This window comes from Rhinichthys klamathensis, unplaced genomic scaffold (assembly GCF_029890125.1).
Source record: "Rhinichthys klamathensis goyatoka isolate OS25496 unplaced genomic scaffold, OSU_Roscu_1.1 h1tg000181l_1, whole genome shotgun sequence".
Classification (NCBI taxonomy): domain Eukaryota; kingdom Metazoa; phylum Chordata; class Actinopteri; order Cypriniformes; family Leuciscidae; genus Rhinichthys; species Rhinichthys klamathensis.
This window is the reverse complement of record NW_026606709.1, coordinates 1,501,689-1,516,880: the sequence shown is the minus strand read 5'-3', so window position 1 is coordinate 1,516,880 and position 15,192 is coordinate 1,501,689. Positions and strand designations below refer to the sequence as shown.

The 15,192-nt window shown below is 41.4% G+C and overlaps 1 pseudogene; it reads left to right on the top strand.

The window, feature by feature from the left end:
* The first annotated feature begins 860 nt into the window (after positions 1 to 860).
* LOC130094870 (chitin synthase chs-1-like) lies at positions 861 to 13,629 on the top strand (annotated as a pseudogene).
* Positions 13,630 to 15,192: the final 1,563 nt, after the last annotated feature.

The window sequence follows — 15,192 nt, the reverse complement described above, 5'->3', positions numbered from 1 at the left end:
GCGAAGCATTTGAGTCGCGCCAAAGACTTTATATAAGAGACTTTGGTCGCACATAAATAACACATCACAGAGGCAGCTTCAGTGGAAGACAGTGACCAGATCTAAAGATCACCAGTTGTCTTTCCTTGCACCACTTTTGCTAGGTACTAGCCAATGCACACCGGGAATACCCCACAAGACTTGCCATTTTGGAGATGATCTGACCCAGCCATCTTTGTCCCATGGTCAAAGTCACACAGATCTTTTCGCTTGCCCATTTTTCCTGCTTCCAACTCATGAAATTCAAATAGTGTCTGTTCACTTGTTGCCAAATATATCCCACACCTTGACAGATGCCATTGTAACGATATAATCAATGTTATTCACTCACTTTACCTTTCAGTTGTGGCTGATCAGTGTATCGTGCATATCGACAGTTATATTTATGTTCTTTGCATAATGCTCATTTGGTCTTTGTGTGCTGTAGGTCAACTACTGTAGTTCTTTCGCACAGACACCATTTCCTTATGCATATTGTGTGCATGAGCATTACCCCGAAACTAATGCCATTAGTTGAAAGCAGAGAATTCTCTAGAATCTCGCTGTATAGTGTGGTACAATCCACTTTTCATGTCCACATAGACTAACTACAATCCATGTAATTGTGCATCATAGTATAATCCGTTCATTAGAAGGGATTTACCACAATTGTTAAACCATGTAGTATATCCGGTAAGTTGCTTAAAATACTTGAGAAACTCTTTTCATCATCAAAGGGAGTGGAAAATTAAAATGAACATGACAGATGATTTCTGTGTAATAGAGGTTACTGCAAAGAAACTCGTTTGAATAATAGTGTAGTGCTCCCTCCCATCTGGTTATAAGGCTCTGGTCTGTTGTACATATGGTTAATCAAAGGTTTTTGCTGCCTTGCAAACATCACTATGGAAAAGCAGCAGAGCCATGAATTCAGGTAATAATTTTTTGATTTTCATTTATCAAACTTATATTAAATAATTACAATTTAGATCTCCACAAACATTTAATTATGCAGAAATGCTTATTTTCGAATTAATTTTTTTTAATATTTCACTTTCTCCCTAATTGATTTCTTTATAAAGAACAATTATTTACCTATTCCTGGCATATATTCCTTCAATCTCTCGAAAAATACCAAAAATTGTTGTACATCTTTTGCAGTGAACTTTACATTTTCAATTAAGCTATTCCCTTTTTTCTTCCCAAACAGGCGATCTTGGGATGCGTGCAGAGAAGTGCCGATCATTCAAAATGAGCAGATACCAAAGAAACGAGTGCAGTGTTTGAAATGGTTCTCGTGTGCCATTGTTGGCGTACTTGTCTTTGCCCTTGCGCTGCTCAGTAAAGTGAGCTGCTTTATTAATCATTGGCTAATCATTTTTGGATGATAGGATAACAATTAACTTGTCTATTGAATATTACACAAAAGGCTCGGTTTGACTAAAACTATTTTCTTTTTCTTTACAGACATCATTTCTGCTTCTGATAACATTTGGGAACAATAAAACTGATATTATATGTTCAGAAAAGAAGCCGGCCACCCTACTTGGCATTGGCTTTGTTCTGGTTGGGCCGAGTGTTCTTCTTTTGCTAAAAAGCACATGGAAGTTCATTTTCAAGAGTGCAGCCATGCCCTCTAAAAAAACAGTTTTTTGGGTAAGCAAACAGAGTTTTTGTTAAACATATGTATAGTCGCATTGAAACTGAATGTTAAGGCAGTAACCTTTCTGACTTTGTTTTGATCTTTGCTCTAGGTCCTGTGTGTTGAGTTCCTGGTAGCATTGGGAGCTGCAATTCTAACAATAGTAGCCATGCCACACTTTGACATTGTCACTAATGTGATGATCCTAAACAGTGTGAGCATCCTGTCAGCAGTGTTCCAGGTAGTCGCTGAGTGCCTCGCCAAAGAGAGGAAGCGGCTTATAATGCTCCCCGTATGCTCCATTTTCTTAATCGTCCTGGGTTATGTGCTTTTTGCAGTCAGTTATCTGGCAATCGAACGTTCCCCTCAGATGAGAATATCAATTGGCCTTGCCATCGTGGGGACCATCTGTGTTTCTGTGAACTGGTGGGAAAACTACAGCACGCTCTTCTCCATCTCATCTCTAGATGACATTTCCAAAGACATCGCTCAGTCCCGTAATGTGGTGTGCATCATCTCCAGTTTGATGAGAATCCTGATTACTTCAGCTGTGGTTGGAGCTTATGTTCCTCTGTCTGGTCAGAACTGGAAATCGGTCAAATCCGTCTTCGAAACAGTTATTATTTCATTGGTGGTGCTCCAGATTTTATCCTCTGCGCTGTGCCACTGGTTTGTAGTTGTGGCTTGCAAGATGCATGCCCTGCATCGCAGCTTCGCCTTGCCCATTTACATGGCATCGATTGCAGTTTTGGCAGTGTTTTTGATTCCACTTGCATTTAAACCCCCAGAGTTTAATCAAACTTCTACTTGTATTGAGAACGTTCAGTCGAAATCCAGTGGTACATTGTTGCTGTTGATGTTGACTGATGCTACAAAAACTCTACGTGCCAGGTACATTGTGGAAAAAATGAGTACAGGAGGACTGGCGTGTTTGATCTGCTCTGCTCTGAGCTGGTGGTTGGGACTCATGCTCAGTACATTTTACATCTGGTTCCTGAAGTTCCATCGAATAGAAAGAACCCAAGATCTGTTCGTGCGACGCATGTATGAAGGAGCGTTTCTGGAACAGTCCATGTTGCTGAACACCCGTTTTGAAATCAGAAAGAGAATCAAGGAGAAACGGTGGTAAGTGTTTCAACTTTCTAAGTATGGTTGCATATTGTTAATATCAGCCAATATTAGAGATTTTTTAATTACCTGTATCGGTGTTGAATATTTAATGGTGCATTCTCATTGTTTTTTACATTTATATTATCTGACTCTTACTTCATGTCCATCTATAAACACTTATTATTTAATAACACTGTTAAATGCAAAGTAGCCTAATTAAATACCCATTTTCATACTGTAATGTTGTGATGCACGACACAAGTCACTAGTCACTTGTCATTACAAAAAAATATTTTACTTTTTAGTGCTTTATTTTTAATATATTATAATTAGACAAACTTATCTTAATCAAAGCATTTTACACAGTAAATGTGTTCCCATTCAAATTTACAAATGAGTTTTTTTTTATGTGAAGACATCAGTGAGATTATAAGGAGAGCAAATGGAGGTTTTCTAAAGTCTCTAGATTTTAATTTTTACATGTATCCCCTCTATAGTTTTAAAAGAGTTTCAGCATCTCAGACTGTACACTCGCCAAAATACCAAAGTTTGCAATAAAACTCGAATTGCTTGAGTAAACTCGAATTGCTCGATGATTTTAATATGAACTCAAACACGTCTTATCATATTCTTCCAAATCCAAATTATCACGGCTATGCCATGCACTGTAATTTTGTAGCTTTTTACTTTTACTGTATGTCAATAACAATTGATTCACTTGCTTCTAATTTTACAAATGTTAGTAATTAAATTATATGTATCTGAGAGCAACCTCTGAGCAATTACAATTTTCCTTTGGATTTCTTAATATGTGTTCCTCAGCGCAAAAGAAACAGAGTGCAGAGTGTTTCTGTGTGCAACGATGTGGCATGAGACCTACGATGAATTGATGAAGATAATCATCTCTATGTTCAGGTAAACATACACTTACTCATTCAGTCTCAGTTGAATTATAGTCTACTTGTAATTGAGTACTATTTCTTTCACTACCAGGCTAGATAAATACAGGCCCAAGACCAACAAACCAAGCGATGTCGAGTTTGAATTCCATATTTATTTTGATGACGCTTTCACGGATGTTGATAATGGAAGGCAGCGGCATGCAAATGAATATGCTGAAATTATTGTGGATGTAATTAAAGAAGTTTACACGTAAGAATCCTCTTTATTTTGATCGGTTTATGGTTACTGAGAATTTATGGGAAAAACTAATCTAATAATACTTCACATGCATTAGCATTTTTAGTGAGGAGGATCCATGTATATTCAAGCAGACGCCACCACTACCATGGCAGAAGATCATAAACACGCCCTATGGAGGTCGTCTGGAATACACCCTTCCTAAAGGCAATGTGATGATGGTTCACCTCAAAGACAAGCAACTTATTCGTCACAAAAAAAGATGGTCTCAGGTAAGGGTCATGCAGCTAAACACAGGTGCAGATGTTTTGCGCCCAGAACTTCACTAATCATCTGTATTTGCAGATAATGTACTTGTATTACATTTTTGGTTGGAGACTTAACAGACAGTACTTCAAAAAATTTATGGAAGGAGAAGAACTAGATGACCTTAATGAGAAACTGAAGGTTAGATGATTAACTTTAAAATTCACAACTAGTATTTCTACAGAATAAAACAATATAAGCTAGACTCTGAATGTTTTTAATGCTCATTAGAGAGAAAAGGAGAACACGTATGTCTTGGCCCTGGATGGGGATACTGATTTCCAGCCGTCCGCAGTCATGCTGTTAATTGACAGACTGAAACTCTACCCAGAGGTTGGGGCTGCCTGTGGCAGGATTCATCCAACAGGCACAGGTTGGATATATACTGTATATACTATATGTATATACGTAACCTTGGTTCTCTCTAGAAGAGGGGACGAGTATTGCGTAAATTAGCTTACGCTACGGGAAAGATTAATCTTTTCGAGATATTGAAGCCAAAAATTATCCTTAATTTGTGTATCCATTGTCAACGCAGTGCAGCAGCTATCAGACCAAGAGCAGGCTGTCTAGCGTGCTCATTGGCTGCCCTGCGGCAACTGCAGCAGCCTAGCACTGAGCCCGGCGTGACGTCACGCCCAATAAAGGGTGCTCACGCCCAATGAAGGGTGCTCGCGCCCTCATCGCGTCACAGCCCGCCAGGATGGGCATGGCTTAGCGTATATAAGCAGGGGCTCGGAGGCTGAAAAACAAACTTGTCATCCGTTACCTTAGAGGAGCCAGAAGGATGAACCCTCCGCGCCCCCCGTCGGTTCCTATGTGGGATTTTTCGTTGGTCCTCGAGGCCCTGAAAGCTTTTCCCTTTGAACCACTAGATTCCAAGGGGGGGTGCGGAGGGTTCATCCTTCTGGCTCCTCTAAGGAAGTGGATCACAAGCTCGTTTTTCCCTAGTGACCGGCCGCGCGTCGACTCTGCGAACGCTGCAACGGCCGCCACATAGACTTTAAGCGTGGATGGAGACCTTCCCTTATCCAACAGCTCTTGTAGGAAACTGAGCAGCCGCGAGACCCCACATGTCCGTGGGTCCAGATTTTTGTCGGTGCACCATTTAAAGAACACAGCCCTTTAGACGCATAAAGCTTTCTGGTAGAGGGAGCTCTAGACTGCATAATCGTGTTCATCACTCCTTCTGGCAGGGCAACGGGTACCAGATCGAGCCGCGAGCTTGAGAGAGGAGATCTGTTCTCACCGGAATCGGCCACGGGGCTGTTTGTGACAGCCGCGTCAGCTCCGGGAACCAAGTCTGATTCTCCCAACGCGGGGCTATAAGGAGCACCGAGTGGCGCGTTTCCCTGATCCTCTTGATTACCTGTGGTAACAGAGATCGGAGGGAAGGCATACAGCGGGCGGCTGGGCCAGATTTGGGCCAGCGCGTGCTCGTTCTTTGAAAAGAACATCGGGCAGTGAGCGTTGTCTTTTGACGCAAATTGGTCGACTTCCGCTTTGCTGAACAGGCACCATAATTTCTGGACTGTTTGGGGGGTGCAGGGACCATTCCCCTGGGGGAACGTTGTCCCTGGATAATTTGTCTGGGCCGTCGTTCAGGTGGCCTGGCACATGCGCAGCTCTCAGCGAGCGCAAGTGATGCTGAGACCACGTGCGGGGGCGCTCTGTAAGATCGCAGAGGTTCCTGGATCTGACACCGCCCTGGCGGTTCACGTAGGACACCACTGACATGTTGTCTGAACGGACTACCGCGTTCCAAGTTATTATGCAAATTGGAATTAAGTGTCATAAATAAAAATATATTTTGTTTTTCAATCAAACTCATGGATGGTATTGTGTCTCCTGGCTCTTTGGATCACTGAAATCAATCTCAGACACCTGTGATAATTAGTTTGCCAGGTGAGCCCAATTAAAGGAAAACTACTTAAGAAGGATGTTCCACATTATTAAGCAGGCCACAGGTTTCAAGCAATATGGGAAAGAAAAAGGATCTCTCTGTTGCGGAAAAGCGTCAAATAGTGCAATGCCTTGGACAAGGTATGAAAACATTAGATATTTCACGAAAACTTAAGCGTGATCATCGTACTGTGAAGAGATTTCAGAGCACAGACGGGTTCGTGCAGATAAAGGCATAATGAGGAAGGTTACTGCCAGACAAATTCATCGGATTAAGAGAGAAGCTGCTAAAATGCCATTACAAAGCAGCAAACAGGTATTTGAAGATGCTGGTGCCTCTGGAGTCCCGCGAACCTCAAGGTGTAGGATCCTCCAAAGGCTTGCAGTTGTACATAAACCTACTATTCGGCCACCCCTAACCAATGCTCACAAGCAGAAACGGTTGCAGTGGGCCCAGAAATACATGAAGACTAATTTTCAAACAGTCTTGTTTACTGATGAGTGCCGTGCAACCCTGGATGGTGCAGATGGATGGAGTAGTGGATGGTTGGTGGATGGCCACCATGACCCAATAAGGCTGCGAAGTCAGCAAGGAGGTGGCGGAGTCATGTTTTGGGCCGGAATCATGGGGAGAGAGCTGGTAGGTCGTCATATGCTTCGTTGATCTGATTGGTTGATTTGGCCCGTCTATCACCAACATAGGCCAATCAGCTAACCAGTATTTTCGCCCCTTACCAAAACTACTTCAACGGAAGGTTTCCAGATGGATATGCGGAGCAAATCCATCTGGCGGAGTCAGGTTACCTATGTTAACCCATGTAACTTGCCCTGTTAAGATGAGTTTGATTGAAATAGCTTTTGATTTCAGTAAATATGACCTCCTAATGCTGCAAATTCAACAAATGACCATTTTCAGTTCTTTACAACCTATAAAATGTTTTCAAACTCTGTTGTGCATAATAATTTGGAACAGTGCATTTTGAGTTTTTTATTTTTGAAAAAAATACTGTTTTCGTTGGGTGGTTTGTTCAATGAAATTTGACTTATACCCTAACGGTTGGTGGCTGGAAAATTATACTGACTGTCATTTGCATCGACTATTTAGGAAAATCAGTGTAAAATATCATTTGCATAATAATTTGGAATGCGGTAGAACATGGTGGTCCTGTATGAACGGGAGGAAGCGCTTCAGCGCGTTCTCGACCGCTATCATTTCCAGACAGTTTATGTGAAGGAGCTTCTCCTGGTCTGACCACAGACCAAAGGCCGGTCTGCCCTCGAAGAGAGCGCCCCAACCTGAGTTGGACGCATCTGTCGAGATGACCTTTCGATATGAGACAGCTCCCATCATCACTCCCCGCTGATACCAGTCGGCCGCTAACCAGGGCTGCAGAGCCGTAATGCAGGTCTGAGTCACTCTGATTCGTTCGCAGCCAGAGGCCCAAGCTTGGCGAGACGCTCGAGCGTTCAGCCAGCGTTAAAATGGGCGCATGTGCAGTAAGCCCAGCTGAACCACTGCTGCAGCTGAGGCCATACACCCCAGCATGCTCTGGAAAGCCATCGAATGCAGGGCGGAAGCGGCCTGTCCGGCGGCGGCGTATGCGCGGCCGACAAGGGCATATGTGGCTCTGCAGGCTTTAGACGGGAGGGCAGACCTTGACCGCCATCTCGAGGAGGGCGCACAAAGGTGTGCTGCGACTGCCTCCATCACAGGGGGAATGGCAGTGTATCCCCTCTCGGTGGCACCGTCCACTTGGGAGAGCGACGCGGAGAAGTGGGAGTGAAGCCTCGTGGAGAATGGTGCATTCCACAACGGGGCGGCCCTGGCTGTGGGCGCTTGATGGTGGCGACTCTGAAGAAAGCAGCCGTCGAGTCTGTTCGGTGCGGGCTCCTTCAGCGGCGACCACTCGAGCCCGAGTCGTTCAACAGCCTGAGACAGGAGGCGCATCAGCTCAGCGTCCATTCCAGCACGGGTCCGGACGGATTCCTGGATCAAGGAGGAGTGATGAGAACCCGACCACTCCTCGCTGTCCGATGCCATGATAGAACAGCAGTCCCTTGTGGCGTTCCCTTCAGCCTCGTCATCAGAAATGACGGCAGTGCGGCTCGTGGGCGGCAGCTGTGCGTCTGTGAGGAGAGGCGGAGAAGGTGAGAGCAGGGCTCGAGGGAGGGAGTACGGCGAGCGCCCCAAGCAGAGAGCGCAGATCACATGGCGGTCTCCGTCGCTGAGCGGGGCTCTGCACGAGCCGAAGAAAGTGTGAGGCATCTTGAAAAAGACGCTTGCTGCTCTTGAGTGAGTTTGCAAAGAAAAGGATACGTCGCCGGAAAGCGTAGCTCGCACGGATGGCTGAAGGTGGCGAAGACGGCCGGCTTCTTCAGGCGCTGTCCTAAGCTGGCTTGTCGCTTTCCTCGACGGCGGCGGCTGCTTCTCTCTAGATCCAGCGATGCGGAGAGCTTCGCTGAAGAGATGAAAATCAGAGAAACAGCCTCCGAGCCCCTGCTTATATACGCTAAGCCACGCCCATCCTGGCGGGCTGTGACGCGATGAGGGCACGAGCGCCCTTCATTGGGCGTGACGTCACGCCGGGCTCAGTGGTAGGCTGCTGCAGTTGCCGCAGGGCAGCCAATGAGCACGCTAGACAGCCTGCTCTTGGTCTCCTAGCTGCTGCACTGTGTTGACAATGGATACACATATTAAGGATAATTTTTGGCTTCAATATCTCGAAAAGATAAATCTTTCCCGTAGCGTAAGCTAACTTACGCAATACGAGAGAACCTCTCGTAAAGCCTAGTTCACACTACATGATTTTAAAACGTCGGGCTGAACTGTCCGGTTCACACTACATGACTTGCTCTCTGTGAAATCAGGAGTGTTCAAGTTGTTGAGCTGTTCACACCACACGACACAACGTGATTGATCCGCAACAGGAGGTAACGCACTACACGAGTTGACAACAACTCTGTCACCCAACGATTCAATCTTGTCTACAAACCACGTTTTGTCACAAAAAATCACGCGATAAAACGAACCGGAAATGACGCGAAACATCACGCGCGCTAATACCCAGCGAAGAAGACGAAGACCCATGCCTTGCTCTGATTGGAGCAACCCATGCCTTGCTCTGATTGGCTGTAGCTCATGACATCACTGAGGTTGAGTCGGGCGACAGCTCTGGATATCTAGCATGCTAGATATTTTTCTGGGCTCGGCGACGCGTCTGCGAGGCGTCAGCGAGCGTCTTTGATGCGTTGTTGGCTCTTTCATACTAACAGATTGGCAAGCGTCCATCGTCCGCTAATCCCCTGCGATTTGCACGCGATAACACCCTGACCTGTCGGCGAGCTCAACGATTTGCAAATCGGGCTTAAATCGGGCTTATAATCCTGTAGTGTGAACTAGGCTTTAGAAAACCATTGTTATCAGGTCATTTTATTGTTTTTGATTCGTTACTTTAAAACTTTCTAAATATCTAGAGTACTCTGCCATTCAAAAGTTTTAGTTCAGTAAGATTTTATTTTATATATATATAAAATTAATCCTTTCAGCAAGGGCACATTCACAAGTAGTACAAACATTTATAATGTTACAAAATATTTCTATTTGAAAAAAAAGCTGTTATATTTTTTTATATATTTATCAAAGAATCCTGAAAAAATGTTTCATGGTTATATTTAATTGTTAAGCAGCACAACTGTTTTCAGCACTGATAATAATAGGAAATGTTTCTTGAGCTGAAAATCTGTGTATTAGAATGATTTTTGAAGGATCATGTGACACTGAAGACTAGAGTAATGATGCTGAAAATTCAGCTTCGCCATCACAATTAAAATTGCAAAATATATTAATGAAATAAATATTTATTTTAAATTGTAATATTATTTCACATCAGCTGTTAACTTTAAGGAGTACACTACTATGGACTATATGAAGCTAATATGGATTGACTAAAAGCCACAAAACTCTAATATGACTGTTTTTACTGTATTTTTGATCAAATAAATGCAACCTTGGTGACCTTCTTTCAAAAACATTTTAAAAATCTTCCTGGAGCCCAAACTTGTAAACGACAGTGCACATTCTAGAATGGTTTTCAAAGTATGAGGCAGAGGAAGTGTGAAGAATAATCAACCAGATAAAACCACTACTAATAAATGAAATTAGAAAAAGCATTCAAAGAGAATCAAAATAAATAAATTACAATTTTAAAATAAAATAGAATCAAGATAACAACCAAATATGTCTGAGCTGTATTGTCTGTAGGGATAAAGCCAGTTATGATATCTATAATCATAGGTGGTATTTTCCACCAAATTCATCTGTCAATTGGTAGAAACTAGTCGCAAATATAGATATGCACTAATCTTTGAAAACTATGTAAACATCTACATTAAATATGGTACGATGTTTAACTATTTCACCTCTTGATGACCATCAGCATGGCATTTGAGATCCACTCATCTATTCTAAAGAATATGTATAGTATAGATTATAAAGGTGATAAACTGACTAATAAGATAGCCTATTATGCTTAAAGGGCCCATGGTGTGGTATCAGAAGTTTGAATATGCGGTAGGCCACTGGCTGCAAAAGACTGCAGAGCACGTGTTCGGCTGTGTACTGTGCAGCCCTGGATGTTTCAGTCTTTTCAGAGGAGCCGCACTCATGGACGACAACGTCATGAAGAGGTATACAACTAAAGCAAGTGAAGCCAGCCACTGCGTCCAGTATGATCAAGGTAATGTCTACATGAAGCTAACCACATGACAAATAATTTCAATTCAGCCTGCATGGACTAAACAAATTCACCCTCTTTTTGGTGTAACGTCAGGCGAGGACCGCTGGTTATGCACTCTGCTTCTGCAGCAGGGGTGGAGGGTTGAGTATAATGCAGCATCTGATGCCTACACCAATGCGCCTCAGGATTTTAAAGAGTTCTACAACCAGCGCAGACGCTGGGGACCTTCTACCATGGCCAACACCATCGACCTCTTGGGCTCAGGAGGACTGACCTCTCAGAGGAACAGCTCTATCTCAAAACTTTACATCTTGTACCAGATTATCAGCATGGCAGCTTCCATCTTGGGCCCTGCCACTATCTGTCTCATGATATCAGGTACGGTTTTGCTTGCAAAGTAAAATTGACAGTAATTTATTTGCATTAGATTCATTGTGCTGTTTTATGGCCAAAATAAGTGCTTTTAAAGGGCTATTAAAGTGCTTTCTTTATCTTGCAGGAAGCTTTGTGTTCATTTTGGAAATGAGTGAAAATATTGCTCTTGCTTTGGCCATAGTGCCCCCTACTGTCTATATCATCTTGTGCTACAAACTGACATCTGACATGCAGATTAAAATTGCAGCAATTATGAGTGTGTTCTACGCATTTCTCATGGCGGGAACAGTTCTCTGCATCATAGGTAACAGCTCTGTTTTTTTTTTTTTTTTCATGTGTAAAAAACGATTTAGAACATCAATATTTTTAGACTGCATATACATATTATTTCCTCATCTCTACTCTCATAGGGGATTTAGTGAGGCAAAAAACTTTTCTGACCCCCAGTGGTCTGTTCCTCATCGGCATGGTGGTGTTGTACATCATTACGGCAGCTTTACACCCTCAGGAGTTCTCACTGGTCATCTATGGGTTGTTATACTTCCTCTGCATTCCCAGCGGGTATTTACTCTTGGCCATTTACTCTATGGTCAACATGAACAATGTCACGTGGGGCACTCGTGAAACCGGCGGCCAGGCTAAGACTACAGCAGTCGATACCATCAAGAAGAAGGTCATGAATGCCACATGTTGCAAATGTCCATGTTTGGAATCTAAAGAAGATTCGAGCAAGGAGATAATACGTGCAGAAACCATAACAGAAACTGAAATGCCACATATTCCTTTGGAAACACAAAGGTAAAAAAAAAAACTACTATAGCACAAATTCACATTGTTTCATCCCATTTCTATCCACCTGTGTAGAATTTTTATAGTTTTATATAGATTTGAAAAAATAAAATTAACAAATTAATTACCTTCAGATTACAGTGGATGTTTTTAATACTACTATCACTAATAATAATACTGTATTCCTACTATGTAGGGCAGAGGAGTTCATCAAAGATGATCATCAAAGTAAGTATGAATTCCATACTTAATATCCTAATATTCTAGCTGTTGACATTGAATTAGATTACAATTAAAATGGTTATATATTTAATTCCAAAAGCTTGGATTGAACATCTGCAGTTGAAATCTTATGACTTTCCCTTGCATGAATCTGCACTTACAAAGGTAGGCTAAGACGATTTGGAAGAAATAAATTATATTATATTATATTTATATTAATTTGTTTATAATTTGTTCATAATTTATTTAATTTTGCAAAAAATTATGTTTATTATTATTCGGCCATAATACATGGCTACATTTGAATGGCTTTCAATGGAGAAAGCAGGTTTTTTGGGGGTTTTTTTTTTTTGGCTGTGCTAACGCCCAACTTTGTGCCCTTGGTTGCTGCAGATATGTCAGGTGCTGGGGCATAGTGCATACACATAATACAATTTTACTGTTTCACCACATGCAGGATGAAATCGAATTCTGGAGAGAATTGCAAAAAAAATATCTAGAACCTCTTAAAGAGAATAAAGAACAACAGGAAACAATGGCTAATGATCTGAGAGAACTTCGAAATAAGGTAAGCCTCGTAAGCTTGTCAATATGCAAAAATGTCTTTGTATGTGGTTTTGTCTATATGCTCTGGAACAGTAAAGTTTTGTCTCATGCTGTTTTGCTGTTCTCTTTCATATAGGTTACATTTGCCTTTTTCTTCTGCAATGCACTTTGGCTTGTGGCAACTTTCTTCCTTGAGACAATTGGTGACTCAATCTCCATAAAGATCCCAAAAATGTATCCTAATGGGACTCTATCCCAAACAGAAGTGTTTTCCATTGATCCAATTGGACTGATGTTTCTACTGAGCTTTGCATTATTGCTGATAGTGCAATTTATTGCAATGCTATACCACAGGTAACTAAACATGCACAAAATAATAAAATCACTCTCACTGATTCTTTTATATGGTTAAAATTGCCAGACCTTTTTGTTTTAGTGTTTCCCTAAATCACAAAGTGGAGATCATACAAAACATTATATAACCAGTGTAAAGTCTGAACATAAATCATTCCGTTTTATTCCTATTTTTAGTAATGGTGTATTATGTTCTTTTGTTTCAGAATCTACACATTAATCCATTTTGTGGCGTATGCTGATACAGAAATTAAAGCTTGTAGAAAGCAGTCACATCAGGTGAGCCAATGGATCACACACTAAATTGTCATTTTAAATGTTTTATTTTATTTTATTATTAACGATGTCCACGTTTCAATAGGTTGCACAGATCCAGGTCTCAAACCCCCAGTATGAGACGCATGAGCCAGATACAGCCTTATTCTTTCAGAACCCCTCTGTTATCACTTCAGTATAAGGATTTGTATTTAATTCTAAAGGTTTATTGGCCTATAGATACTAATGTAGCACTAATAACGTTTTATGAATTATTTATTTAAAGCTCCAGTCCGTAACTTTTTTAAGTTAAAAATAATCCAAAATAATTATATTAAAAAAAACTTATTCTGCCAGTGGTCAAAACTATCTGCTTGCCATAGCTAGATTCAAAACGGTTAGCTTGTAATAATGATTTTAATTCCAGTGGTACTGGTTGGTTTCCGCGGGAAATTCGAGCATGTCTTTGCGTCATTACGTCACACCCGTACACATAAAGAAGGAGTTTCGGCTATAGCCGGCTATACTGCGCGTGACGAGATGTTTAGATGTATAGGCTTTTCTCGCAGCACTTTACATAATTAAACTTATGGCATCCAGAAAGATCCAAACAACAATCATCAGTGTCAACTGGAGATTCAGCAGTTATAAAACCCAAAAGACTTCGTACTTCGGATTTAAGGTGGCTAGAGAAAGAGAAAGAAACCGTCTCATGCGAACACAAGGATTTAAACATCGACGGGGCTTTTGAAAAGTGCGTGAACTCCGTGTTTTGAAGGGGTTCAAAACGGAAGAAGAGACGGCTTTTTTCTGCTGAACAAGGTGCTTCATTTCAATAGTTCAATCGTGTAACAGTGCGTTTTCTTAATTCACACAGTTATGGAGTTTCCTTTGTCGTGCCTTTCTCGTTTTGCTATTATGGAGAATATGAATTCTGAACTACGCAGGTAGCTGCTAACCATAAAACACATTAAATTTAACATTAGTCACGCAATGCTGATGTTGTTAACATGAACAATTTGAGAACAAAGTAGGCTATAATTTGCACGGTTGCTGTAAATCGCGTTGATTAAATCTTACGAAGCTTATCATGTCGAATGCTTTTTCCCCCTTAGTTGGTCAGAACAAAAATGGATGTTACTTACTTGTTCAGAAGACATTTTCTTATGAAAATTCTTATGTTGGTCAAACTTTCAAAAATTGAATCTGTGATTCTGTATGACAGTATCCACACAGCGCGGTGACTGACAGCAGCACTCGCCTCAAAGCACTGTGTTCATCCGCGCTGTTTCATGCCGATATTACAACCCACGTAAAGATGATAATTCCGCGAATCACTGCAGTTACAGATTTCGAACAGAGAGATGGCGACAAAGAGGAAAAGTTACGGACTGCAGCTTTAAGGAGAATTTAAAATTTAAAGAGTAAAAAATATGTCTGACAATTAATGATTTTTATTGAGTATGATATGCCAACTAATAATCAGATTAATCACAATCAATCAACGATACTGGGTAGTTTTTGCTAAATGTTATTATTTCTGCCTACTAAATCTTTGGATATACAGTATATGAACATTACTAGAAGTGACCATTTAAGGCGATTATGTTACTTGTTAAATTAACAATCCTAAAAAATATTTTAAATTATTTCTTTGTATATTTACTGTTGAGTGTATTTAAATAAAAAAAATGATCTATTCTCTTTTGTAATCATCTATCATTGTGACTCCGGACGTTTCAATGTGATTGAATAGAAGTTCAGTTTGTGTGCATTCTTATTGGCTTTACTATCTGA